The sequence below is a fragment of the Eleutherodactylus coqui genome, chromosome 1 (assembly GCF_035609145.1).
Source record: "Eleutherodactylus coqui strain aEleCoq1 chromosome 1, aEleCoq1.hap1, whole genome shotgun sequence".
NCBI classification, from domain to species: Eukaryota; Metazoa; Chordata; class Amphibia; order Anura; family Eleutherodactylidae; genus Eleutherodactylus; species Eleutherodactylus coqui.
In genome coordinates, this window is record NC_089837.1 from 516299692 (window position 1) to 516327388 (window position 27697).

The window sequence follows — 27697 nt, forward strand, 5'->3', positions numbered from 1 at the left end:
TATGGAGGAGGGGTGCAGGTGCAGAATACTGATGTACGACCACTCTCACACCTACCGTACACTGAGGGGGTGGGGGCTGCTTAGTAATATACTTGCACATAGATAAGGCTTGAAAAGGGGGCCAGTCACACAGGTACATGTAGCTATGCAGCCTTACAGCTATTAGTGACGCCCATACTATTACATCAAGAGGGCTGTCCTGCATATTCTAAGTGTACCACACAAAATACTGACACCCCGGGTGCCCCAGCATTTAAGGATGCTTCCTGCATGGTGCACTACACGTATCTGTGTGACTGGCACGCCATACAAGCCTTATCTATGTGCAGGCATAATATTAAGCAGTCCCCAGTGTTTGGTTGGTGTGAGAGCGGTCGTACATTAGTATTCTCTATCTGTGCCTCTCTGCATACTGATGGGAGCTGATGTGTGCTTGCCTAGTGTCAGTTGTGGTTAGGAGTAGAAATGAGCGAGCACCAAAATGCTCGGGTGCTCGGTACTCGAGTCGAACTTTTTATAATGCTCGAAAGCTCGTTTTGAGTAACGAACCCCATTTAAGTCAATGGGCGGCTCGTGCATTTTTGATTTGTGAAACATCTAAAAACATCAGAAAGTCGTGGAAACACCACAGAAAGGAATAGGGAACAGCAGGCGCAGCATGCATGGCTGCATCTGAGGCTCCCAGGTCCCAATATTAAGCCTAAATGGGGGCAAGAGCCTGGCGGCCAGCCCCCTAACTATTTACTTGGGGCAGACCCTCATTAGCAAGGCACACGCGCTGGCACATCTTAGCTAAGCACCACACTAGCTCCAACCACGGACAATCACCGCCTGCGGGTGACACCGCTGCCTCTTCTCCCGGGTTACATGCTGGCATTGCAGTCCAACCCCCGCACGACCCTGCGTCCACAGCGCACACAAAATTTTCCCTGCCCAGCCATCAGCTGCCTTCATGCCACACGCTCGCTGCATAGCTACACCACCCTCATGTCTATTTCCAAGTGCGTTTGCGATGAGGAGGAACCGGAGGCACACACTGCAGAGGGTTGGCAAGGCCAGGCAGCGACCCTCTTTGAAAGTGTGAGTGATAGCCCATAATGCTGATGACAATTGATAATAATAAATTAATGTACGATCATCATTCCAATCCCCTTGCCACCTCCATCACAAAATTGTTAGGAGCTGCAAATGTGGGCCTAAAGGGGACTCAGGTGCCAGCACTTCTACACATCTCCACAATGCAGCAGCACATACTAGCAACAAAGATTGGTTTGAAGCAGGAGGTGTCGCAAAAGTAGCTACCACAGGTATACAGTGACCCTGTGAAAGTCTTATGAAATCACCAACGCTTCTTGTGAATGCTCCAATCCAGTATCTCGGATAACTGTGGTTACGCTGATCCTAAGACCCCAAGCAGGAGGAGGAGGTGGCATAATAAGGCTGAAAAACCATGACCGAGGTAGGACCCGCCATACTCTGTATGGGAAGCACGTGAGCAGGCACAGGGTCAGGCTCGGTCCCAGCCTCCACCTTGTGTGACCTAATGTGCTGCGAGTTACATAGCATATGAAATCCATGTGTCCCCACACACTTCATTCTGTGTAGGTGTCAAATAGCTGAACACCGCAATGGGAAAGCCTTCTGCGCCCTACCCAAGTCATTCAGTGTATTTGTGCCAGATAGGTAAAACACCGCAATGGGAAATCTTTGTGCACCCACAGCATAGTCAAGCCCATGAAAGTCAAAGACAGGATTACACATGAAGAAATCAGAGTGCCCAAACATGACAGAGTTTCACCCCGCCAAGGATCTCGGCCTCAGCCCACATTTCTGCCCAATTCCTTCTTTGTTTGTGTCAGATAGCTGACCAACACAATGGGGAAGCCTTTGTACACCCACAGTATAGGCAAGCCCCTGGAACCAAGGGGCAGTATTAAGCAGGAAGAAAAGAGAGTGCCCAAACATGGCAGAGTTTCACCCCGCCAAGGACTTCGGCCTCGGCTCACATGTCTGCCTAATTCATTCTTTGTATGTGTCAGATAGATAAACAATGCAATGGAAAAGCCTTTATGCACAGACAGCATAGGCGAGCCCATGAAACTCAAAGACAGTATTAAACATGAAGAAAAGAGAGTGCCCAAACATGGCAGAGTTTCACCCCACCCAGGACCTCGGCCCACACTTCTGCCCTAGTCATTAAGTGTATTTGTGCCAGATAGAAAAAACACTGCAATAGGAAAGCCGTCTGCACCCTAGCCAAGTCAGTCAGTGTATTTGTGCCAGACAGGTAAAGCAATGCGATGGGAAGTCTTTGTGCACCCACAGCATAGGCAAGCCTATGAAACTTAAAGATGGTATTACACATAAAGAAATCAGAATGCCCAAACAAGGCAGTTTCACCCAGCCAAGGACCTCAGCCTCGGCTCACACTGTCAGTAATCGTGGGCATAAAGCGAACTCGGATGCTAGTACAGCTGTGAAGGTCTCATTAAATCAGTTATGGTTAATTTCATCGCTCAAAAGACTGGATGAACCACAAAGAAGTTCCACAGGCCAAACCTGGCGCAGTTGATTGTTCCCCCCAGGACCTTGGCTTCTGCCCACATCCTCAGTAATCGTGGGCCTCAAGCGGACTCAGATGCTAGTACAGCTGTGAATGTCTCATTAATGCAGTAACGCTCCTTTTGTTTGGCCCAAACCACTGTCTCAGATAACTGTGGTAACAGGAGATCAAATACATGTTGCCGAGCACTAATCCCCAGACCCCAAGCAGGAGAAGGAGCATAAGGTGGCATAATAACGACGAGAAACCATGACCGAGGTCGGACCCGCAATACTCTGTGTGGGAAGTATGTGAGCGGGCCCTGAGTCAGGCTCGGTCCCAGCATCCACCTTGTATGACCCAAGGTGCTGTGAGTTACAAAGCTATAGAAAATCCATGTGTCCCCACACACTTCATTCTGTGTATGTGTCAGGCAGCTGAACACCGCTATCTGAAACCTTTGTGCACCCACAGTACAGGTGGACCACTGAAACTTTTCTGTAGCAAGAGTATAGGCGAACCCCTCAAACCTTTCAGTAGCAAGTGTATAGGCAGACCCCTGAAACTTTTCTGTTGCAAGAGTATAGGCGAAACCTTTTAGTAGCAAGTGTATAGGCAGACACCAATAACATTTCAGTAGCAAGAGCATAGGTGTACCCCAGTAACATTTATGTAGCAAGAGCATAGGTGGACCCCTGTAACATTTCTGTAGCAAGAGTATAGTCAGACCCCTATAACATTTATGTAGCAAGAATATAGGCGGACCCCTAAAACCTTTCAGTAGCAAGTGTATAGGCGGACCCCAGTAACATTTCTGCTGCAAGAGTATAGGCGGGCCCCAGTAACATTTCTGTAGCAAGAGTATAGGCGAACCCCTTAAACCTTTCAGTAGCAAGTGTATGGGCGGACCCCTGTAACATTTATGTAGCAAGAGTATAGGAGGACCCCTGTGACATTTCTGTAGCAAGAGTGTAGGCGAACCCCTGAAATGTTGGTGTACCAAGAGTATAGGCGAACACCTGAAAAAATTTGGTTACCAAGAGTGTAGGCAAAGGAAGGAATAATTAGTTAGATAACAGTATAGGCAAGGGTCTGAAAAATTGGTGTACCAAGAGTACACGTGTACCCCTGAAAAATTGCTCAACCGCGAGGGCAGGTGAAACCCATAACCACTTTTTTAAGATACAGCTCGCTGTAGCTTAAAGGGGTTGTCTCGTGAAATCAAGTGGGGTTCAGCACTTCTGTATGGCCATATTAATGCACTTTGTAATATACATCGTGCATTAATTATGAGCCATACAGAAGTTATTCACTTACCTGCTCCGTTGCTAGCGTCCCCGTCGCCATGGATCCGTCTAAGTTCGCTGTCTTCTGGCATTTTTAGACGCGCTTGCGCAGTCCGGTCTTCTCCCTGGTGAATGGGGCCGCTCGTGCCGGAGAGCTGGTCCTCGTAGCTCCGCCCTGTCACGTGTGCCGATTCCAGCCAATCAGGAGGCTGGAATCGGCAATGGACCGCACAGAGCCCATGGTGCACCATGGGAGAAGACCCGCGGTGCATCGTGGGTGAAGATCCCGGTGGCCATCTTGGTAAAGGAAGAAAGAAGTCGCCGCAGCGCGGGGATTCGGGTAAGTAATAAACTTTTTTTTTTTTTTTTCCAAATCCAATTTTTATTACGGTTTACACAGGAAATACAAGGGATCAGACATCATCTCTACACAGACAGACATTCAAATGGACTGCAGTCCACTGCGTAACGACGCTCCAGCAAAGTGACTCCGCTACATACATATTATTCTCCGCTTGAAAAGTCTAAAGGAACATTAACTATTAGAATGACCCAACTGGGGAGCTTTGACGTCCCGCATCGGGCTGAACTCGGCATTCAACCTTTAACTGTCTGCACTAACTAAGACGAACAAGGACAAGACAAACACTGACACTCACAGTAAGGGGGGGGAGGGGGGGAACAGGGGGTGGGGGAAGTAGAATAGGGGACCTACCAAAGCGGGTGGTTTAGGGGGAGGGGTTACCTCTCACACATCCCACGACGCTGCGGATCTCACCTCTCTCCAAGGAGCCCAAGTCACAATGAATTTGTCATAGGTATTATTTGACCAGCTGTGCAGTTCCTCCAAGGAGTATAAGCTGTCCACTCTCTCCCTCCAGAGACCCAGCGAAGGAGGAGCCCTCTGAAGCCACAGCCGGGGAATCAAGGATTTGGCTGTGTCTATTAATAGGGCTACTAGTTTGTTCTTTTTTGGATGGAAATGTTTACTCGGCCTCCACAGAAAAACCAGGTCTGGGGAGAGGCAGACACCAGGCGCAACTTTTTCAATGATTTTCCCCACACCCCTCCAGAAGGGGGGTCAACACCGGGCAATCTCACCAGATGTGTAGATATGAGCCCGTCTCTCTCATACATCTCCAGCAGGAATCTTGAGGAGCGAGCTTATGTTCAAATAGCCATTGTGGCGTCCGATACCATCTGACTAGTAGCTTGTAGTGAGCCTCCTGTGCAATTACACAGGGGGTGAGGCCGAAGGACGTATCAAGGATTGTCCCGCTCTCCTCCTCCGTGAGCCGGATACCCAGCTCCCTCTCCCATGATGTAAGAAAAGCTGGTTTGTAGGGTTGGAAGGGGGAGATAAAGGCCCTGCGAATAAACGATATCTTTTTGTGTGAGGTTCTATTATCTGACCAGGACTTTTCAAACACAGTGAGGGGTCTGGTCGACCTGTACTCCCCGAGAAATTCTTTGAAGAAACCCGCTAGTTGAGCCCCTTCCAAGAAGAAGAGGGATTCCGTGGGGAATAGTTTTTGGAGGATCGTCGGGGGTGTCAAATGCGCAAGCGCTTGCAAGTTGGCTATGGAGATCGACCTGCATTTGCTCCATACAGGTGCCCGGGGTCGGTCTCCTTGCGAGTTCATTAATCCAGGGATCACGTCTATGGGGGAGATAGGCGATGGAGACGGAGCAAGCTCTGTTCTGAGCTTATCCCACACTTCGCAAGGTCCCCTGAGGAGGGGGTTAAACGTTTTGGCCCGGTATTGGGCACTTGTGGGTAGCCATAAAACCTCAGATAGAGGTACGTTGCTATGCTCTACCAACAGCCTTGAGAGCGGTTCGTCGTACCTCAACCCAGAGATGTCCCACCAGTAGCGGAGATGTGCTGCAGCCCTCCGAAAAAATTAGTTTCAGTTAAAGTATAAAAACTTTTGAAACTTTTAAAAATTGTAAAAAAACTTTTAAACAGAGCTTATCTGTGATGATTCCCCCAGCTGCACTAAACACCCTCTCTGACAAGATGCTAGCGGCAGGGCAGGGCAGGCTAGCACCTCCAGGGTGTACAGCGCAAGTTTGGTCCACATGTCCAGCTTTGACACCCAATAGTTGTATAGAGCAGAGGCATCACGGAGGATGGTGGTACAATCAGCTACGTACTCCCTCACCATCTTTTTACAGTGCTCCCTCAGACTCAGCCTTGACTGGGGAGTGGTGACAGTCTTGCTGGGGAGCCATAAAGCTGGCAAAGGCTTTGGAGAGTGTTCCCCTGCCTGCACTGGACATACTGCCTGATCCCCGTGCCTCCCCTGCTAGTTGGCCCTCTGAACTGTGTCGTCTACCATTAGCGCTGTCAGATGGGAACTTTAGCATCACTATTTCCACAAAGGCCCTGTGGTATTGCATCACTCTCGTAGCCCTTTCCTCTTCGAGAATGAGAGTAAAAAGGTTCTCCTTATATCATGGGTTTAAAGAGTGTACAGCCAGTAATCCGTGTTGGCCAGAATGCATCTAATGCAAGGGTCACGGGAAAGGCAGCCTAACATGAAGTCAGCCATGTGTGCCAGGGTCCCAGTATGCAACACATCACTGTCCTCACTAGGAGAATGACTTTCAGGATCCTCCTCCTCCTCCTCTTCAGCTCATACATGCTGAACAGATGAGAGGCAAGCAGCATGGGTACCCTCTGTAGTGTGGCCAGCAGTCTCTTTCCCCTCCTGCTCCTCCTCCAAAACGCACTGAGATATAGACATGAGGGTGGTCTGGCTATCAAGAGACATACTGTCATCCCCCATCTCCTATTCCAACCACAAAGCGTCGGCCTTTATGCTTAGCAGCCAGCTTCTCAGCAGAAAAGCAGCTGGATGGTAACGATAATAATGGCCACATTGCCGCTCACCATTTGGGTAGACTCCTCAAAGTTTCCGAGGACCTGGAAGATGTCTGCCACCCATGCCCACTCCTCAGCAAAGAATTGCGGAGACTGACTACCACTCCACCGCCCATGTTGCAGCTGGTATTCCACAATTGCTCTATGCTGCTCATACAGCCTGGCCAACATCTGCAGTGTAGAATTCCACCGTGTGCTCTGGCAGCTGAAACCGACGTTGCAGTGTCCTCAGGGTGGCAGCATACATGGTGGACTTGCGGAAATGTGTGCAGATGCGGCGCACCTTGCCAAGCAGGTCAGACAAGTGGGGGTAGTTTTTCAGAAACCGCTGGACCACCAAATCGAAGAAGTGGGCCAGGCATGGCACGTGTGTGAGGCTGCCGAGTTGCAGAGCCGCCACTAGATTACGGCCATTGTCACAAACGACCATGCCCGGTTGGAGGCTCAGCGGCGAAAGCCAGAGGTCTGTTTGTTCTGTCAGACCCTGAAACAGCTGTGTGCCTCCTGTCACCTAAGCTGATTAGTTTCAGCACGGCTTGCTGACTCTTGCCCACCACTGTGCCGCCATGCCACGTGCTACCGACTGCTGGCAACGTACTCACACATCTTAATTGAGAGATAGAGATGGTGGAGGAGGGGGAGGTGGCATAATACGCCGCAGATATCAGCACCGAGGAAGGACCCGCTATTCTGGGTGTGGGTAGGACGTGAGCGGTCCCAGGCTTTGACTCGTTCCCAGCCTCCACCAAGTACACCCAATGTGCCATCAGGGAGATATAGTGGCCCTGCCCACCAGAACTTGTCCACGTGTCCTCGGTTAAGTGGACTTTCCAAGTAAGCACGTTGGTGAGGGCACGATTTATGTTGAGGGAGACGTTCTGCTGTAGGGTGGGGACGGCACACCGGAAAAAATAGTGGCAACTGGAGACCGAGTAGCATGGGACCGCCACCGCCATCATGTTTTTAAAAGCCTTTGTTTCCACAAGCCTGTACCGCAGCACCTCAATTTGGCAATGTGCACATTTAAAACTTGTGCATGCGGATGGCTGGCGGTGTATTTCCGCATTCGCTCCAACGCTTGCGTTAGCAACAGCTGAATGCTGTGCTCAGAGACATTGCTGGGTGTGTAGTGGAAACCCAATATTTCTATTTTTTGGATCGGTGGGCCTTGGCAGTAGACAGTTGTCAATTTAACATTCTGTATACATATTTGCTTTCTGTCTTGCTACAAATATAATGTTCTTACAGTTATGGTACTTCCGCTCATATGAAAATATCTGTTTTGTAACTCTGCTGACATGGGGAAGCCAACATGAAACCAATCTATATATATATCTATTTTTCTGACTGTTCGTGCCTTTAGGAGAAGTATAACTCAGACATAGATAACCGCAGTCTGAAACAGCTACCGCAGTAATTTCCCCAGCAATTTTACTGGAAACAGACGCGAATAACATGGGAGGTCTATGCTATTATTAACTCATGATGTAACATCCAATCATATCGAAGGAACCACACGGGGGGCCAAGACAACCCACTCATGGAGGATGGAAGAATTGCAAGATGCTTATCCAATAATTAAACAATACGTTGTATCTATGTAATCTTTGACCTGCCCAGATGGGCGGATATGTTAAACTCTTTTAAAAGAGGCTACACGCCCAACATTAAAGTTAGAATTGAGGAAGCTATACATGCTGAACCTTGTGTCAGTGTGAAAACTTCTTATGCGCATTATCAATTCAGAATTAATATGGAAGGGTGTAAACATTCCAAATTGAGTAAGCCGTGGTTCCACAAAGGAATTCTACGACAGTGGCACCCCAGATGGGACTGTGATCGATAGGCTCCGAAGAAATCGGACACAAGGCACGGACATAGACAACCTTGGACTTAGCGGGCCCACCAAATACACGGTAAGATAAATTAATTATCTATACCTGTGTGGCTAACTCCGGGCTTGCCTATGTGCCGTGCCTGGCCGATAGATTTGGAGCCGCACGACGACAGGTACTTCTTTAAGTCTCGATCACGTGATAAGAACCTGTCATATGATAAAAAGGAATTCTACGACAGGTGGAGTGGAGGACTGTGGAGGTGAGGGTGTGGGTGCAGGCTGGGAAGCGCTCATGCTTGCATCCTGGGAAGGGGGTTGGATCTGTGTGGCAGGTTGTGGCACAGGGGAAGAGGCAGTGGTGTAACCTTGTGGGGTGCTTGGCCATCATATGCCTGCGCATGCTGGTGGTAGTCAGGCTGGTAGTGCTGGCTCCACAGTTGATCTTGGTTTGACACAGGTTGCACACCACAGTTCATCGGTTGTCCATGCTCTCACTACAAAACATCCACACCTTTGAACACCTAGCCCTCTGCATGGAGGCTTGCCACGAGGGGGTGCTTTGGGAAACAGTTGGGGGATTCTTCGCTCTGGCCCTGCCTCTACCCCTGGCCACTCCACTGCCTCTTCCAACCTGTCCTGCTGCTGCACTTGCCTCCCCCTCTGAAACCCTGCCTTCAGTAGGCTTAGCAAACCAGGTGGGTCAGTCACCTCATCATCCAACAGCAATTCCTCTGAATCATCTGTGCGCTCCTCCCTCGGACTTACTGCCCTTACTACTACCTCATTGACAGACAGCTGTGTCTCATCATCTACATCCCCAAAATCTCTTGAGACAGTTGCCGGAAGTACCCAGCCTCATCACCTGGACCCCGGGAACTTTCCTAAGGTTGGGCATGGGTCACGACAAACTCCTCAGGTGAGAGAGGAACCGTTTTTTCCCACTCAGGGCAGGGACACGAGAACAGTTCCTGGGAGTCTGCCTGCTCAGAATATATCTTTTTTATGGAGTGTGGAGGCTGGGAGGAAGGAGGAGCAGCCAGAGGATTCAGAGTTGCAGTCCCTAATAGTGGACTGCGTAGAAGACTGGGTGGTCGATACATTGCTGGACGCGTTTTCTGCCATCCATGACAGGAACTGATCGCACTGCTTTGTTTGTAATAAAGGTCTACTACGCGGACCTGTAAATTGTGATATGAAGCTGGGGAGCCCAGAAACTTGCCTCTCTCCTAATCCCGCAGCAGCCGGCTGTGATTCAGCCCGCCCAAGAACTCAGCCTGTGCCCACACCCTCACTTGGACGTCTGCGTCCACGTCCTCGACCCTTACCCCTACTCCTCATCATGGCGGATTAAGGATAGAGCAGGGCCCAAATAAATTACCCCACTGTACAGCGCTGACAACTGTGGCTAATTCACCGCACACAGAGACCTGTAGATAATCGAGGCTCTATGCTATGACTTGAAAAAATTAAGTGAGAGAAGACTCTAAAGCCAGTGGATAGTGCTGGTAACTGCAGCTATCTCAAACCCCCCAAGAAAAGGGTATTGTGAGACGCTCTGCACAGTGGCAGAGCTGAAATACTTTGCAGTGGCCCAGGAAATATTAGAGTACTGTTTAGCGGTGAGACCTCTGTCTAATGCACTGCAGACATAGAATGGTATAACTGAAATAGTGTGCAGTGGCCCAAGAAATACTACAGTACTGTTTCGCGGTGAGACCTCAGTTTAAAGCACTGCAGACTGAGAACGGTATAACTGAAAGGCTCTGCACAGGGCTAGATGGGTAAAAAAAATGGTGCACTATTGCTCCCAGCCAGCCACAACTATAATGCACACGGTAATAAGTAGCCCTAAAAAGCACCGTTGGGGCTCTTGTTGGGAGGATCCCTACAGTAAAACTTTCCCTATCTCAGCAGCTCTGTCCCTAAACTCTGCGTAATGCACTGCAGACTGAGAACGGTATGACTGAAATGGTTTGCAGTAGCCTAGGAAATGTTAGATTTCTGTTTCACGGTGAGATCTCGGTCTAAGTCACTGCAGACTGAGAACGGTATAACTGAAAGGTTCTGCACAGGGCTAGATGGGTAAAAAAAAAAATTGGTGCACTACTGCTCCCAGCCAGCCACAATTATAATGCACACGGTGAGAAGTAGCCCTAAAAAGGACTGTTGGGGTCCTTGAAGACAGGATCCTACTCTAACACTTTCTCTGTATAAGCATTAGCACTTTCCCTAACCACTTCCAGCATGCGTCTGAGGCGAGCCACGGGCGGGCCCACTTTAAGTACTCGGCAGTCATCTGATCGGCCCAGCCACTCACTACTGTGGGGGGGGGGGGTGAGGGCTGGCACGACACAGCAGGAAGTGGTAATGCCTTCCCCACATGTTTATTGGCTAGAAAATGACACTAAACATGTAGGGAAGGGAAATTAAATTTACATGAGTACCGCGTGGTGTTTGTCTCGAGTAACGAGGATTTCAAGTACCCTAATACTCGAACGAGCATCAAGCTCAGACGAGTGTGCTTGCTCATCTCTAGTTAGGAGTCATAAGTGTCTTCATTAACCCCATCATCTGCTGTTTTAGCCTGCTAAAGACTTCTAGGATTATTATTGTCAGTGTTAATATGGACTTACATGTGAAATAAACAGATCTATAGTTTAGACCATCACACACGGTAATGGTGCCCCCATACATACTAGTAGTGCCCCTTTGTGCCCCCACACACTAACACCCTCTCTGCGTAGAAACCCATTCACAGAGTTAGCAAGGAGAGGGCTTAGAAGCTAAACCCAATCTGTATGCAATAGGTGCTGACTGTAAAATACACCTGAAAAACTCCCATCCCAGCCATCTAAAAGCAGATAATCTGACCATGGCATTTAAATGGCTGGACAGATGAAGATAACTCTCTCTGTCCCCTGACCTCCCCCAGTAATGAAATCAAGGTGTGTGTATGAGTTGCCATTGCAGCCTGGGGCATTATGTGGGCATCCTGCTAGTGGCTAGGCTTAAACCAGATTCACATGGGTGTTATTGCTCATGGAATGTTTGCGAGCAAGGTGAACTGAAATGCGTTCTCTGGATGTTATCCTGTGATTGAACACAATTTATAATAAAACAGAAATTTGTCACATAAGTCCTTTGTTCCCGAACTTGGATTTTTCATATACAAAAAGGGAAGTTTGACAAAGTTTTTTTTGTACATACTGTACAAATTTTTGATGAGATCTATATTTCCATCTATTTACTCTATTCTAGGTGCATATTTGAAAAACTTTCGTTTAACGGTTTAGAAGATATACAAATTTAACATTAACATTAATTATTAACATTTTGAGGAACATTTTGTTTTCCTGCCCCAAGCCAAGATTGCAAAGGCTCATAGGTGTCAGGATGATAGATACCTCTGTCAGGGTAATTCTGCGTACAGCACCAATCAGGCCCACCCCAATGCCCCGTTGCCGGCGGTAAAGAAAAAACACCACACACGGAGGTCTGGTATAGTTCTTCACACGAGTAACTGTGCTCCTTATTGCAGGTCACATGCTGTTTTATAACCCTTGCTGTGTCACTAGGAATGTGTGACTGTCTTTTTGTCCTATTGGCTCAAATCCACCGCATATCCATATATGTAATGCCCGCAGTTCCGCCTGAGGCAGGGTTAATCATTTAGGCAATTAAGTTAATCATTATCCAGGTGAGACACTTCCAGTTTCCAGTCTTTTTGCAAGGAGTTACGTAGTCAGGCATCCTGTCCTTCTTGTTAGCTTCAGATTACATTTCTCTGTTCTTGCAACACTTTTGTGTAATATCTACTCAATTATCATTAAGGTCCATATTAAGTTTTTTTAGATTACAGTATTGCATAGTATTAGCACACGTATAAAAAAGGAAGGACAAATATATATCCATATCTTCTACCTACATACACATATATTTCCCTCTCACCTCTATACATGACCCCATTTTAAAAACTACACCCTAATATATTCACTGAGGAGTGTCAGGAGTATTTTGACTCTACAGTTTCTTTTTAGGAATGTAATTTAGAGGTGGAAAAATAAAATTTCATATTTTTGAAAATATGTAATTTTAAAGAAATGGGTTTTTTTCTATAGTGCACATGAAAATGGGGATTTGCACCTAAAAATGGATACCGCCATTTGTCCTGTTTTTAGAAACATACCAATTGTGGCCCTAATATGATGGCTGCATGCACAATGGTGCCCAAACTGAAAGGAACAGCCGATGGCTTTCAAAAGAGACATTTGGCTTTAAGGCATTTTAGATCCCATTACCCACTTGTAGAGCCCTTGAACGGCCAAAACAACAGAACCCCCACAAATTACTCCATTTTGATAACTAGACCCCTTAACAAAATAATCCAGGGGTGCACTGCATATTTTGACCCCAGTTTTTGAATGAATTTAATCAAACAAGGAGGAAAAAAATTACAATTTTTTTTTTTTGCCAATTGTGTCATTTAAAAAAACGTTTTGTTATTTTTTGCACAGCACACATATGAATGAAGACTTGCAGCCCAAAATGGATACCTTTGATTGTCCTGTGTTCAGAAGCATAGCCATTGTAGCCCCAATCTCATGTCTTGCTGCATAATGGGGCCCAAACCGAAAGGAGCATCACACTTCAACTGTCTTAAATTTTACGTGATCGCCATTATCCATTGGATAATAGTGATCATGTGACTGAATACCGCTCACCGTAGACCTTGGTTACTTCTCCAGGCTCTTGAGTACCTTTAGCAGCCAGGAGCAAGGAAATTTTAAATTTCCCGGGCCCTCCCCAGCTTCTGTGCTTGCGTCTCCAATTTGGCGACACGTGCATGCACCGCAGATGGGGAAAGGTCCAAGGATAAGGATCCCATCAGGGAACATCGCCAGAGGCCTTAGCTAAGTTTTATCTCCTTCCCTCGTGGATCAGATCTTTGACGAAAGGTGAAGCTTTAACTTTTTTTTACTTTTATGTGATCACGTGACCAAGAACTGCGTACTGTGGCCCCCTGTGAGATCTCCAGGCTCTGGGCTACATTTGTAGCCCAGAGTGGGGAGATTTTATATTATCCTGACAATCTGCGGATTTTGCGCATGCGTCCGCTACTTTGGCGACGGGCCCATGCACAGAAACCAGGGTAAGGTACACAGATAAATACGGGGGCCTTAGGGACATAAGTTTATCTTTCCTCACGAATATAAGAGAGAAGGTGAAACAAACTATTTTTTTTGACACTTTTTAAAAAAACTTTTACATGATCACTGTTATCCATTGGATAACAGCGATCATATGACCGTGAACCACATACAGCAGCTCCCTGCTCTCAGTTACTCATACTAGCTGGAAGCATGGAGTTTTTAAATTTACCTGCCCGGCCTTCTGCGCATGCACGTGATGTACCGCCATCTGGTGCGCATACACAGATGTTGGCATCAGGTCTAGTGAGGACAAGAATGCTCCTGGAGATCGTTGAGGATGGGGGTGAGTATCCTCAGCTCCCCTTACAGATTCGATCTGTAAGGCGAGCTGAAACTTTAACTTTTTTTAACTTTCCATTGATTTTAATGCCATTGCCAGTATCTGGTGGATACCAGCGATCACGTGACCAATTGAGGGGTTGTACGACCTGGGATGACAGCTCCTGGATGTCGTCTACCACCAATAACTGACAGCATGGAGCTGTCCCGTCCACAGCCCGCAGGCCTTTAATCCCCAGAGGATGCATTTTTTTACATCCTCTGGGATTAAAATCCATTTAGGCAGGACATAGAAACACTTTGGGCTGGTCACTAAGGGATTACAAAAATAAAATAAAACTTGTCCTGCAAAACATAAACTCTTATAAGGCTAAGTCAAAGAAAGAGTAAAAGTGTTATGGCTCTTGGAAATTGGAAACAGAAAAAGCATTACAACTGGCAGCTTAAACGCAGGTGATAATGGCTCCTAACAGCGCTTTCAGAAACTTTTTACATGACATAGGGACTTCTCAAAAGTTTTGATCACTTGGAGTCTGAGTGCTGAGACCCTTACCCATCACTAGAAGAAGCAAACTAAAGCTCTCATCCGTGTGTTGCTATCTAGCTGAAGGTTCTCTCAATACAAAGACTATGGGTTTATCTTCAGCTATGGCCCCCTTCAGACGAGCACTGTTTCAGCGCTGGTTAGGAATGCACAGAAAGAGCTTTTATGGAAAATAATTGTTTCCTATAGAAGCGTTCAGATGCAGGAATTGTAGCCGGACTTGCATCTCTTAAAGATAGGACATGTTATTGCTATGACCGCACCTTGTTCCGCGGTGCGCACAAAGATAAGGCCTGTCCTCTCTCTGCTGCATGCTTTCTACAGGCTCCTATAGTAGCCTTGAAAGCATGAGGTTCTCACCACGGATTGTGTGAACAGGCTGCTTCAAGCAGTTTGAGTTATCTCATTCAAGCAATCTTTACAACTGTTTAGCCGCAATCTTTTGCAGCGGATATTGTGTGCTAAAATAGCACTCATCTGAAGGGGGCATAATAAGCAGTGACAGCGCTTGGATAAGTGCTTCAGCTGCTTCATTCTAGCAGATCAGTTGGATCTTAGCATCCACAGCCCCAGCGATAAAACACTCGACATGTCAAATGTTTTTAGAGGGTGCACTTCTTTATGGAACATAAATGTGAAACCTTCTAAATGAATCATTTTTCTTCTGTTTTACATTTAGAACAATAACGATTTATGCTATGCTAGTGAAAACTGTTATAGCGGGTGTTGCTACAACACAATCCACCCCTGGATATTTTCTATATGTGGACCAAAACGAGAAACTCAGAAATGTTTTGGTTCGGTGAGTACCTGTTATCAGCTGTTCTATTACTCTTTCCTGCATACAGTATAAGGCCTCATTCACAAGGGCTTTAAAGTGTCAGATTACACTTTGTTTTTTCCAGCATAGATTTGACAGCTCAATGCTCTGAGGCAAAAAGCAAAATTATACCCCCCCCCCCCCTGAAAAGCACACTACTGATGACAAAGAAAAGAAATAGAAACATTGACTTATAACTAGGCAGAGTCATACATGATACACGCCTGTAAAGGTTTTGTTTAGTAGTTCAGAACAGAAACAGCAAATGTCCTAAAATAAGAGTGGTCACCGCTGATCAAAGATTGATGGGCGGCCACCAGGACATTGGCACTGCATCATAAGAACATTGTCAGCTTTGCTTTGTTCATTCTTATTTTAGCTTATAGTCAGGTAGGAACTTTTCAAATGTTGAGCCATGGGGTATTTTGACTGCTATTAGGGAGTTGGAAAGATTTCTGTCCCCCAAAATAGGATTAATTGGCCTCTGCCTCATTGGCTTCCTCTGGATCAACAAGGGTGTGAGTGGGGAGGGTGGTGGTGGTGGGGGGGGGACAGGATGAACTGGATGGGCATTTGTATTTTTTCAGCTTATACTACTACATTACTAACTATTGAAAACCCTTTTAATAGAAATTCACTGCCTTTTTAGTGTTTTCTGAAACTTGTGGTGTAAAGGTTAATGGCTATATCCCTGGTTTTCTAATAGGCAGCAGAGCTATTTGGTCTATAGTAGAGAAAGGGTTAATGACCATATTCCTGGTGGTTGTGGGCAGTGAAGGACACATCCCTAGTGGCCTAAGGGAGATAGAGGGTTAATAAGCAGAAGAACTTTGGTGGTCTAAAGCAGAGAAAGGGTTAATGAGCACAGCATGGTGATTTGGGATAGGAAAGAAATATATATTGAAAGAACTACAACTCCTAGCAATGCAAGGTTATGGTTATGTAGCATCAGAGAATATTACAAGAACAGGGGTATAACATGAGAGAATTATAACTCCCAGCATGGAGGAACTAGTAAAGGACAGCGCTCCAACCCACTGAAACTAATACAGAATAAAAGTACCAAAATTGGTACCAAATGGGACTTACCTGGAGTAGGTGGGAGAGCCCAAAGACTAGGGCTACCCACCCTACACCTCCACATCCTGGAAGGCATATAAATCCAACTTTATGAAGGTCCACGTGCTGGTTTCCTAACCCCTGTACTGAAAGGGTAGGGAGCTGACCAGGGCTTGTCACATCCCTGGGTAGGGATGCGACCATAAAACGTGGTATGAAAAAGAAAAGAAAAAGAGCCCAGCGCTCCCAAGAAACAATCCGTGTGGAACAAGCAAAAAGATCAGTTGAGGATCTTTAATATATCGCTGTGATTGTGCATCCACATGTTCAGACAAATGATTGCTAATGGAGCACATTCCGGCTATGATGGGACGTCTGGGAGGGTTATGTATGTTTTTGTGAACCTTTGGTATATGGTAGAAATACGGGGTCTCCGGAGTGACATTGATTATATATTTATATTCATTTTTGGAGATGATATTGTCCTTTAATACTTTTTTCATCACTTTATGAAATGCTGTACTGACAGCGATCACAGGATCATTTTTTAATTTTTCATAGTAAGATTGGTCATCAAGTATACTTAATGACTCCCTATGATAATCCGAATAGTTCATGAGTACAATACCACCCCCCTTATCTGCTTGTCTCACCACTATGTTGTTCTTTTTGGTTAGAATGTCCAAAGTTTTTCTCTGACCCTCAGTAAGGTTGGACTTGATAGTTCTATTCTCTTTCTTACACATATTACTAAAATCTCTAAGAACATTCTGATAGAAAAGTTCTAAGTACTCCACTTTTACCTCTATAGGATAAAACAAAGAGTTTGATTTTAAATTTTTCTGGATGGGCTCTTCTAGCACAAAATCCTTAGTTGGTTCTACACTATCATCTTGGCCATTCTTTTTATCCTTGGAAATTTAAATTGGATTTAAGAATCTTTTATGAATTGTAATAGGTTTTTTATTAAAAATATTATAAATATATATATATATATATATATATATATATTTCTTTTTTATGATATATTTAGTCATTTATATATGTACTTGTTTTTTGATGTCAAAGAGGGTATTGTGCATCAATGGTATGCAGGGCAGAATGAAGGGCTTGGTCTGACAAATAGGCCGCTTAAATATGATAAAAGAAGTGCCTTTTTTATATTCCAAACAGTTTTTTGAGTTAGCAACTACTTCTAGAATGTATGCGTTCCATTACCCTGGCTACGTGCGTTCCAACAGGGCGTCGTGACGTCATACATCAGACCCGAAATCCGGAAACAGCGAGGGTGCCATGTGATGATACACATCACATGACGCACACCACGGACAGACCCCCCACCGAAACACATGACACATCGCGAGTCCCGGAAGTTACTCCCGAGACCGGATGTACTGGGGAATGGAGCCCACCTACCAACACCACTCGCTGCATACCATTGGTTTTCCTTGTGGTAAGTCCCATTGAATGTCTTTATATATATTGTGATTCACTGTATGTTAACATGTTACCTGATGAAGTTGCGGTAGCGCAACGAAACGCGTCGACACATACTATATTAATGATCCTCAACTCATCTTTTTGCTTGTTCCACATGGATTGTTTCTTGGGAGCACCGGGCTCTTTTTCTTTTCTTTTTCATAACTCCCAGCATGTCGCTCTTAATTATCAACCTATAAAAAAACCATTATATGCATAATTTACCCACTTTCTTCTCCATATAAGGTCTAATTCACACGGGCTACAAAATCGCACGACTTTGTACACTACAAAAACACATGTATGTGAAACTAATGCTTTCATATAGGTTCTTTCAGGCTATAAAGCATCTCTCATGGGAAAGAACCCATTGGGAACCATAAGCTTTTGTAGCAATAAAAAATTGTGCTATTGTGTAGTCCGTGTGAGTAAGGCCTTAAACTTCGGCCACGTTGTATCACATGATGGTGATGTCATCACTGTTCTTTTAGTCAACAATATTCCTCTACACCAAATAGGACATTTAACATTCCTCCTGGGATGGTTGGGCACCCTCCAAAACCCAGGACTGTCCCACAGGATCCAAGATGATTGGGAGACATGTGTTGAATATTATAAAGCTCTGCTCCTTTACATAAAGCTCTGCCCCGTTGTGTAACATGATGGTTATGTCATCACAGTTTTTTCCATCAGTAATCTTCCACTCCAATGAATGGGACATTTACCAATCCTCCTGGGATGGTGGGATAGCTCCCAAAATCCAGGACTGTTCCACAGGATCCAAGACGTTGGGAGGCATGTGTTGAATATTATAAAGCTCTGCTCCTTTACATAAAGCTCTGCCCCATTGTGTAACATGATGGTTATGTCATCACAGTTTTTTCCATCAGTAATCTTCCTCTCCAATGAATGGGACATTTACCAATCCTCCTGGGATGGTGGGATAGCTCCCAAAATCCAGGACTGTTCCACAGGATCCAAGACGTTGGGAGGCATTTGATAATTGTTATTATCACAGAGTACATTTAATTAATACAGTTCAGTGGCAATAATTACCACATTAACACACTGTACTGAGTCTTTTGTTTGATATTCTTCTGTTAGTGACAGTTTCTCTATTAGGACAATTGTAGAAACATACTTTGAGAAAAAAAGTGTCATCTGGCAAACACAAATCTTGGCGAGCCATAACTTAACCAACCCACCCCGTAGAGAGCTACACCTCGATAAATCAACACTATAATGAGCCACACCAAAATAAACTGTGCATTGTCAAGGATGAAGTGTCCTTAGACATGTTGACAACTATGTATATAGTCATTGTGTGCCATTTGTATTACTACAATATTACATAGAAATAACACCGTAAAATATCAACATAGCATACAATACCTTTCAGTGCACAAACAATAACACCAATAACAACAGTGTCCCCAATTCTAGTGTTATAGAGTGCACAAATATGGTGAAGTTTGGACCCAACACAATACTTATTATTAAACAGTATGGGAGGGGAAGTAAAAGGCCAGACAAAAATATGTAGCTAAATGAATACAATTTAGAACTCTGCTGTTAAAAAGTGAAAGGGAACAAAGACAAAAAAAATTCTGAAATAAAGTCAAGGAGTAAGAGACACTGATCACAAACTAAAATGTTTCTACACAAGTGCACAGAGCATGGGAAACAAGTAAGGAGAATTGGCGCTTCACTAAAACAGGAAGAGAAATATGATGTCATATGCATTACGGGAACTTGGTGGGATGATAAAAATTATTGGAATCCAAGTGTAGGGTAACCGCTGTTTTTCATGTTGAAAATGCATTATAATGGACTTGCCCAACACCCCCTGGAGTGGATGAGTTTGTTCAGCCCTGAGTATTGGTTTAAAGACCCCAGTGAGGAAGTGGAAAGGTTGATATAAAAGCAGGGGGTTGGGCGACAGCACAGAGAGCCTGCAGCACATGGGATCTAAGGGGAGCGGCCCTGTCAGCTGGGCAGATATTCTCCTACAGCCCAGAGAGCTGCTTCATACTAGCTGTGGCCAACTAAGTAATACCTGTCAGTACCTTATATATGTATACATATTTGGTGCAGAGTGTAAGTATTGTAGAGCAACAGATCCTTTACTTTGCACTCACTTTCAGTTTCTCTGCAGAGCTAGTGATTAATTTTCTTTTTGTTTGGTGTAAAAACAAAACAAAACAAAAAAACAGCTATTAAGCAGCAAAAACCTTTCAAACTGAAGTCAATGTGGCAGACACACAAAGCTCAAGGGGTAGTAGTGAACCAGCGATCCTGACAGACTCCAATATAAAGAGATAAGGGCAGTAGACTTCAGTGCCATGCAATATCTGAATTTCCTTTATTCCTCTGCAACAAATAGAAGCAACAACACTTGGACCCACTTGGGTTCTTTGTCAAGCTGTGAATACACAATATATACAAAACACATACACCATTAGCCAATCCACAAAGGGACACCACCCACATACACCTGTGTTTTACACTTAATATCTTAATATCTGGATAAAATGGCTGCCTCCAGTTGTCTCATGCACTCCTTTCACCCATCTTCCCCAAGTCTTTTTAATTAGACGATATAGCTTGGTATCCTACTTTCCTAGGTTTCATTTGAAGGCTTAGACCTAGAGAGATGTGTGCTAAAGGTGTGAAATCCACCTTCCCCAAGTCACTGTAATTATACTATATAGCCTGGTGCCCTACTACTCTGAATCAGTTTGAGGCTCAAGTTTAAAAGGAGAGGTAATAGTGTGAGGAGTTGTCCGAGAGCATGGTCACCTGGACAGGGTGGATGGGCCCACATGCTTTGATCAAACTATGTACTAAGAATCCTGTATTTTTGTGGTCAGTATATACAAGAGTTATGCATTTTTATTCTGAAATTAAATGTGTGTGAGTGCAATTGCCATGTAATTCTGCTTCGACTGTATTGTCACAGCTCTGGTTTAAATGCACCAATACATTTAGTTTATTTTCTGAATGCACAGACTTTGTGTGGGGAAGGGAGGGGTGGGGAGTTGCATTTTATCTATGCACTTGCTGTAATTATCTCTTAAAACTGTAACCCTCTCTTCCAACAACTGACCTACACGAACCACATAATCAATTTTGATGGCTTGATAGACAAGTTTTGTGGTTAGTTCAAAGTTCTTATGGCTGACTTTGCTGTTCCACTTCCACATAAGTGTTTCAAAGGGCCTTTTTACTGATCTGCTGATTGGTGAATTAGCTGTGGCAATGATTAGGAAGCCATCTAAACAGCTAATAAATCCCCACCCTGACAAGTTGTGTATACACCAATTTAAGAAGCAGCTTGAAAAGTTTGCATGAAATGGTGCACTCCATTGGAAGACACTTGTCAATATAGTAACTGCCTTTGAAAAATAGCCTGTAAACTGGTAGCTGTCTGTGCAATGGCAGAAGCCTAAAAGCAGACTTAAAGGGGTTTTCCCGCGCCGAAACGTTTTTTTTTTTTTCAATAGCCCCCCCCCGTTCTGCGCGAGACAAACCCGATGCATGTGTTGAAAAAAAAAACGGATAGTACTTACCCGAATCCCCGCGCTCCGGTGACTTCTTACTTACCTTGCGAAGATGGCCGCCGGGATCTTCACCCTCGGTGGACCGCAGGTCTTCTGTGCGGTCCATTGCCGATTCCAGCCTCCTGATTGGCTGGAATCGGCACACGTGACGGGGCGGAGCTACGAGGAGCAGCTCTCCAGCACGAGCAGCCCCATTCAACACGGAGAAGACCGGACTGCGCAAGCGCGTCTAATCGGGCGATTAGACGCTGAAAATTAGACGGCACCATGGAGACGGGGACGCCAGCAACGGAACAGGTAAGTGAATAACTTCTGTATGGCTCATAATTAATGCACAATGTACATTACAAAGTGCATTAATATGGCCATACAGAAGTGTATACCCCAACTTTGTTTCGCGGGACAACCCCTTTAATCTCCACCTTAGCCATCAGTGTGCCCATGCCCAGGGTCCTTACCATGTTGACAGCATCCAGAAAGGGGTGGTAATAAACTTCACACAGCTGTTTGCCAACATTGATTAACCTGCCCTCAGGGCAAGAGATTCATCCCAAATTATCCCAGGCCTTTTTAGGAACAACCCCCAGCAGTGAGACAATCAGGCCTGCGATGGGTGGTTCACAAAATAGGACCCTACAATCTATCGAGTTTCACATCCTTTGCTAGTTGTTCTCTAACTGTAGTTGGATTTACCAGGGCATTTCTGATTTTTTTTTTTTTGTAAATCAGATTTTATTAAGATTTTTTAACAATACAAGGTTATGTCCCCTGACAGGGGGTAGATTTTCATTAGACAATAAACATAATATAATGCACATATTTGCGGATCTCCGATCGTCGGAAAGATGGACTGTTTTAGCAAGGAGATCTTCCCTTATGTCTAATCCTTATATATTAACTGTTGAATTAAACCTTTTGAAAAAGAGAAAAAGAGGGGGGGGGGGTATGTCCGAGGGGAAGGGAAGGAAAAGGAGGGGGAGGGGAGGAAGATATAGAAGCCGACGACATCTGCTCACCCCACTGATGTCCACCACAGAAGGCCCGTCGGAGTCGGGTTGACATTACCAGGAGCGATCCAGCCAGTCCCAATGTCCGAGGTCTCAACCAGCCTTGGTCCCCATTCCACCCCATAGGGCGGGAGGGGGATGCGTCTACCGTCTTAGTTTCCTCCATGGGTCCCATGTGATAATAAAGTCCTCTTGTGTGCCTCTATTCCAGCTAGAGAGTTCCTCCAGGTTGCAGATTGAGTCCACCTTCATTTGCCACTGTTTTAGTGTAGGGGGTTCTCTTTGGAGCCATTTAGTGGGTATTAATGCTTTTGCTGCGTCAAGTAGAAAAGCGATTAATTTATCTTTTCTGGGATGAAAATCCCGGGATGGCTTCCAGAGGAAAATCATTTCCGCTGAGATTGTCAAATCTGTTTTGAGGGACCGTAGTACTTTTTCAATGTCTTTCCAAAAGGGGGCTATCCTGGTGCATTCCCACCATATGTGCTTAAATGAGCCTTCCTCAGTGTTGCATCTCCAACACCTGTTGTGTGGAGCAAGCTTATAAGCGAAGAGCCATTGAGGGGTCTTGTACCAACGTACAAGGAGCTTGTAATGGCTTTCCTGTAAGAGTATGCATTGAGATAGGCCGAGTGATGTTTGTAGGATCACTTTTATGTCTGTTGGGGATAGGGATATATTTAATTCTTTTTCCCACGAATTTAGGAAGTTTGGTTTGTATTCTACTGGTGTCGAGATAAAGTTTCTCCTTATGAAGGAGATTGTCTTGTTCCTCGGGGAGTTCCCCGTTACTGATTTCTCGAAGGGAGTAGCGGGTCTAGTAGATCTGTATTTCTCCTTGAAACCATCCAGGACCTTGACGATATGAATTCTTTGTAGGAAGGATAGGGATGTTTGTGGAATTAATTCCTGTATAATTTCGGGCGTTTTTTTGTGTGCTAAAGCTTGTAGGTCTGATATTCGCAGGTCCCTGAATTTTGCCCACAGGCTCCTAGTTGCTGAATCTGTGGGTATGTTAAGCAATTTTTGGGCCAATCTCAGTGGAGTAATGGGAGAGGGTTCGGGGGCCAAAGATGTTTTCAGTTTATCCCACGTTTCGCAGGGCCCTCTAATAAGTGGATTAAAACTTTTGGACCTGTACGAGAGTCTGCGGGGGAACCATAATTCCTCTAGGAGAGAGCTACCATGTGAGAATGTTGCTAAAGAGAATAACATTTTGTCTTTTGTTGGATGAGTCAGGTCCATCCAGTATTGAATTTGGGTGGCCTGGTAAAAGTCGTGGACGCACGGCAACCCGATCCCCCCCTCTTCACGTCTTTTAATCATAAGGCTGTATGCCAGGCGGGGTCTTTTTTGCTTCCATACAAAGTTGGAAAAAGTCGCTCTTAATGCTTTGAAAAAGGTTTGAGGTAATGCAATTGGGAGCATTCGGATTTTATATAGTATTATAGGCAAAATGTAGGATTTTATAATATTTTTTCTTCCGAACCATGAAAGAAATGGTATATCGTACTTTTGTAGCAGGTTTCTTATATGCGTCAGGAGCGGTTGGAAATTAGCATTATATAAGTCTTCTGTTCTCCTTGTAACCTTAACCCCAAGGTATTCTATGTAGGAATCTGACCATTTGAAGGGTGAGCTGGCTTTCAGGGAGTCGCAACTTGTTGGGGGAACTGAGATATTGAGCATAGTTGACTTAGAGAAATTAATTTTGAAATTAGATAGTTCTCCAAAGAGATTCAAGACTGATACCAGGTTGGATATTCCTTTTTCTGGGTCCGAGATGATGAACATAATGTCATCTGCGAATGCAGCAGTTGTTAGAGTGTCGGATCCAGCTTTGAGGCCGTTTATATCCGGGTTCAGTCTTACCTCCTGCAGAAGTGGTTCCAGGGCCAATACAAAGAGGGTGGGTGATAACGGGCATCCCTGGCGTGTTCCATTGCGAATATTGAAGGGTGGGGATAGAATATTATTAATTTTTAGTCTTGCATGGGGGTCTTGATACAGTGAAAAGATTGCCGAGATAAACTTGGGAGGGAAGTTAAATTGGGCTAGGACCCTCTCCATGTAAAGCCAGCTCACCCTGTCAAAAGCCTTTTCGGCGTCAGTCCCAATCAGGGTGACAGGAATGCCGTGGGCTTGGGCGCCTCTGATTGCGTGTAATATTCTGAGGCAATTGTCCCTCCCCTCTCTCCCTTTTATAAAGCCTGCTTGTTCTCTGTTTATTAAGAGGGGGACTAGGCTTTCCATTCTGTTGGCTAGGAGTTTTGCCCAGAACTTTACATCCACATTGATAAGAGATATGGGTCTGTAATTGCCACACATCTCCGGATCCTTTCCCTCTTTGTGCAGTAGAGTAATGTGGGCCTCTTGAGCCTGTTTGGGTAGTGTGTCGCCCATAAGGAGAGCATTGAATAGGTCTTTTAATTTTGGGGCTAGAATTGACTTAAAGATTTTGTAATAGTCGATCGATAGACCATCCGGGCCTGGACTTTTTCCCGTGGGGCTGTTTGCTATAATATCCTCCACTTCCTGTGTAGTTATTGGTTCTAATAGTAAGAGCCTCGCATCTTCATCCAATTTTGGTAGTTTGGTATTATTTAAGAATGCGTCTATTTTTTCTCTTTTGTTACTATGTGGTGACTGGGAATGTTGATCTTTCAAATTGTAAAGGTCCGTGTAAAATTGTTGAAAGACCTCCGCTATCCCCTGGGACGATGTGAGCTTTTTGCCGGCTTGGTCTCTGATAGCTACGATAGCGTTTTTGGCGCGTGATTTTTTGAGGATCGCCGACATGAACCTACTGCCCTTGTTGCCATGGGCATAGGCTATATGTTTCAGGTGGAGGAGTTTTTTGTTGTATCTTAATTCCAACAAATTTTTTAATGAGCGTCTTAGTTCTGTCAGTTCATCTAGTTTGTTTGTTATATGAGAGAGCTTTGTCTCTCGTTCTATTCTAGCTATCTGTGACAGAAGCTTGTCCACCTCGGCTTGTTGCTTTTTTTTACTTCTCGAGCCCAGGGAAATCAGAAGTCCCCGTACATAGGCCTTATGTGCCTCCCATGCCACCGGTAACTTTGTAGATCCGTCGTTATTAATCTGAAAATATTCTTCTATCATATCAGAGAGGTTGCACCTCTCAATTTCGGAGTCTAAAAGGAAAGGATTGAGCCGCCACCTCCATTCTCTGGGACCGTCTCCTCTAATTAGGATATTAATGTGAATGGGGGCGTGGTCCGATACCGTAATTGGGTCTATCTTAGCTTTTAGAACTTTAGTTAGTAAATCGCCAGAAACAAAAATAAAATCAATTCTTTGGAATGAAGAATGCACTTGGGAGTAGTGTGAGTAGTCTCTTGTTGAGGGGTTCAGGGAGCGCCATGCGTCCACGACTCCCATTTCATGTAGGGCACTATTCAATCTCCTTATCTGTTTCTGTGGGATTCTGGATCTGTTTGAGGAGGAATCTAATTTGGGATTCAATGTAATGTTCCAGTCCCCTCCCAGAATGACCTGGCCCTCAGCAAACTCTCTCAAGATCTCTAATTGGGTAATCAACCAATTCACTTGGTTTGTGTTTGGGGCATACAGATTTGCTATTGTTAAGGTGGAATTGTTAATAGAGCCTTTTAAGAATAGGACTCTCCCCATTTCGTCTGAGTACTTGGCCTTGAGTGAGAATTGGATGGATTTATGTATGAAGGTGGACACACCTTTTGAAGCAGAGGTGGGATGTGAATTGTGAAAATTTGATGTAAAGTGTTTCCCCGGGAGGGGCCAACACTTGTCTCCTTTGTAATGTGTTTCTTGTAATAAAACAATTTTGGAATTATACCTTTTCAGGAGTTGTAGGACAGACGATCTCTTCTGTGGTAGGTTGAGACCCCGGACATTGAACGAGGTGACACGTATTGCCTCCATTGTCGACACTCGCCCCGGTCGTTCACCCGCTAAGGTGCCTAGATGTATAGATGATACGGTACAGATATAAATTAATCTCAATATATGGAAAAGGACACAATGGGAGCTGGCTTGCAGGCGAGCTGTTATTTGTTCTCGTCAGATAAGGTATCTAGAGATATAGGGTGGGGGAAGGGTAAATTAGAGAGGAAAGGGGAAGGAAAAAGAACAGAAACAGAGGTAAATGATGTAACAACAAAATAGAAATAAATGCGGTTAAGTAGATAGGTGCAGAGTAGGTTACCAGAAGATAACTTCAATCAAGCAATACACTCTTATCTACAGGTGTATACGACTGGGCTCTCGTAACAGTCAGAGCTCAAACGTATAATGGAGGCGGCTTATGTGCCAAAAAACTGTTATTAATGAAGTTTCGCCTAACTAGAGGGGCACAATACAGGCACTTTCTTAAGGAAGAAAGAAACATGAGAAACATGAAAAACATTCAAGATTTGAGGAAATAAGTCCTGGAACTGTGTGAGGGTCCATTAGGGTAGTATCGACCCTAGGGGCTAAATATTTCAGCGACACTCAACGCCAAATGTATCTTCCGATACAGAGTGGAGGTTTTATAGAGTCCATACTTAAGTGTTCAGGTGTCTCTTGTTGATTCCTCTTCTCTATTTTTCTTTTTTTGCTTGCTTTTCGGGGATTTGGCGTGACTCACTGTGCGCCAATTTTCTGGTGTCGGAAGATGAGGCAGTGACGGGAGATCCGGCAGAGGGAGCCAATTGGGTAACTCGATAGGGTCCAGACCTAAGTGGGGCCAGCATTCTCTTAAGTCCTCTGGTGATCGTATATTAATTCTCTTGCCTTTATAATTAATGCCCAAACCAAAAGGATAGAGCCAGGCGTATTTGATGTTTTTTGCTCTCAGTTCATCCAGAAGCGGTTTCAAAAGCCTGCGCTTGGCCAGAGTTGCTGGTGCAAGGTCCTGAAAAATCTGTATGGGCGAGCTCTCATACTGTAGATTTTTGCGATTGCGGGCAGCTTCTAAAATGGCCGCTGTATCCGAGAATGCAAGCAGTTTACATACTATGTCTCTGGGAGGTTCTGCAGCAGCTGGTTGTGGCCTCAGGGCCCTGTGTGCTCTTTCAATATTGATAGCACCAGCTTTTTCAGATCCGACCAGATCTGCAAATATTTCTAACAGCACTTTCTTGAGAACATCAGGTGCCCACGACTCTGGTAAACCCTTAATGCGCAAATTGTTCCGCCGATTGC

General features: G+C 45.0%; 1 protein-coding gene and 1 long non-coding RNA gene across 3 annotated transcripts in view; both read left to right on the forward strand.

The window, feature by feature from the left end:
- Window positions 1-27697, forward strand: part of LOC136614744 (keratin-associated protein 4-6-like) — a 426222-nt gene that overhangs the window by 25210 nt on the left and 373315 nt on the right. The gene's annotated exons all lie outside the window — the stretch shown is intronic.
- The window catches only part of LOC136614733 (uncharacterized), a 54131-nt gene that overhangs the window by 993 nt on the left and 25441 nt on the right, over window positions 1-27697 (forward strand). Inside the window, exon 2 of the long non-coding RNA XR_010790962.1 lies at window positions 15265-15387. This is a non-coding gene — a long non-coding RNA (uncharacterized lncRNA). The remainder of the gene's footprint in view (window positions 1-15264; window positions 15388-27697) is intronic.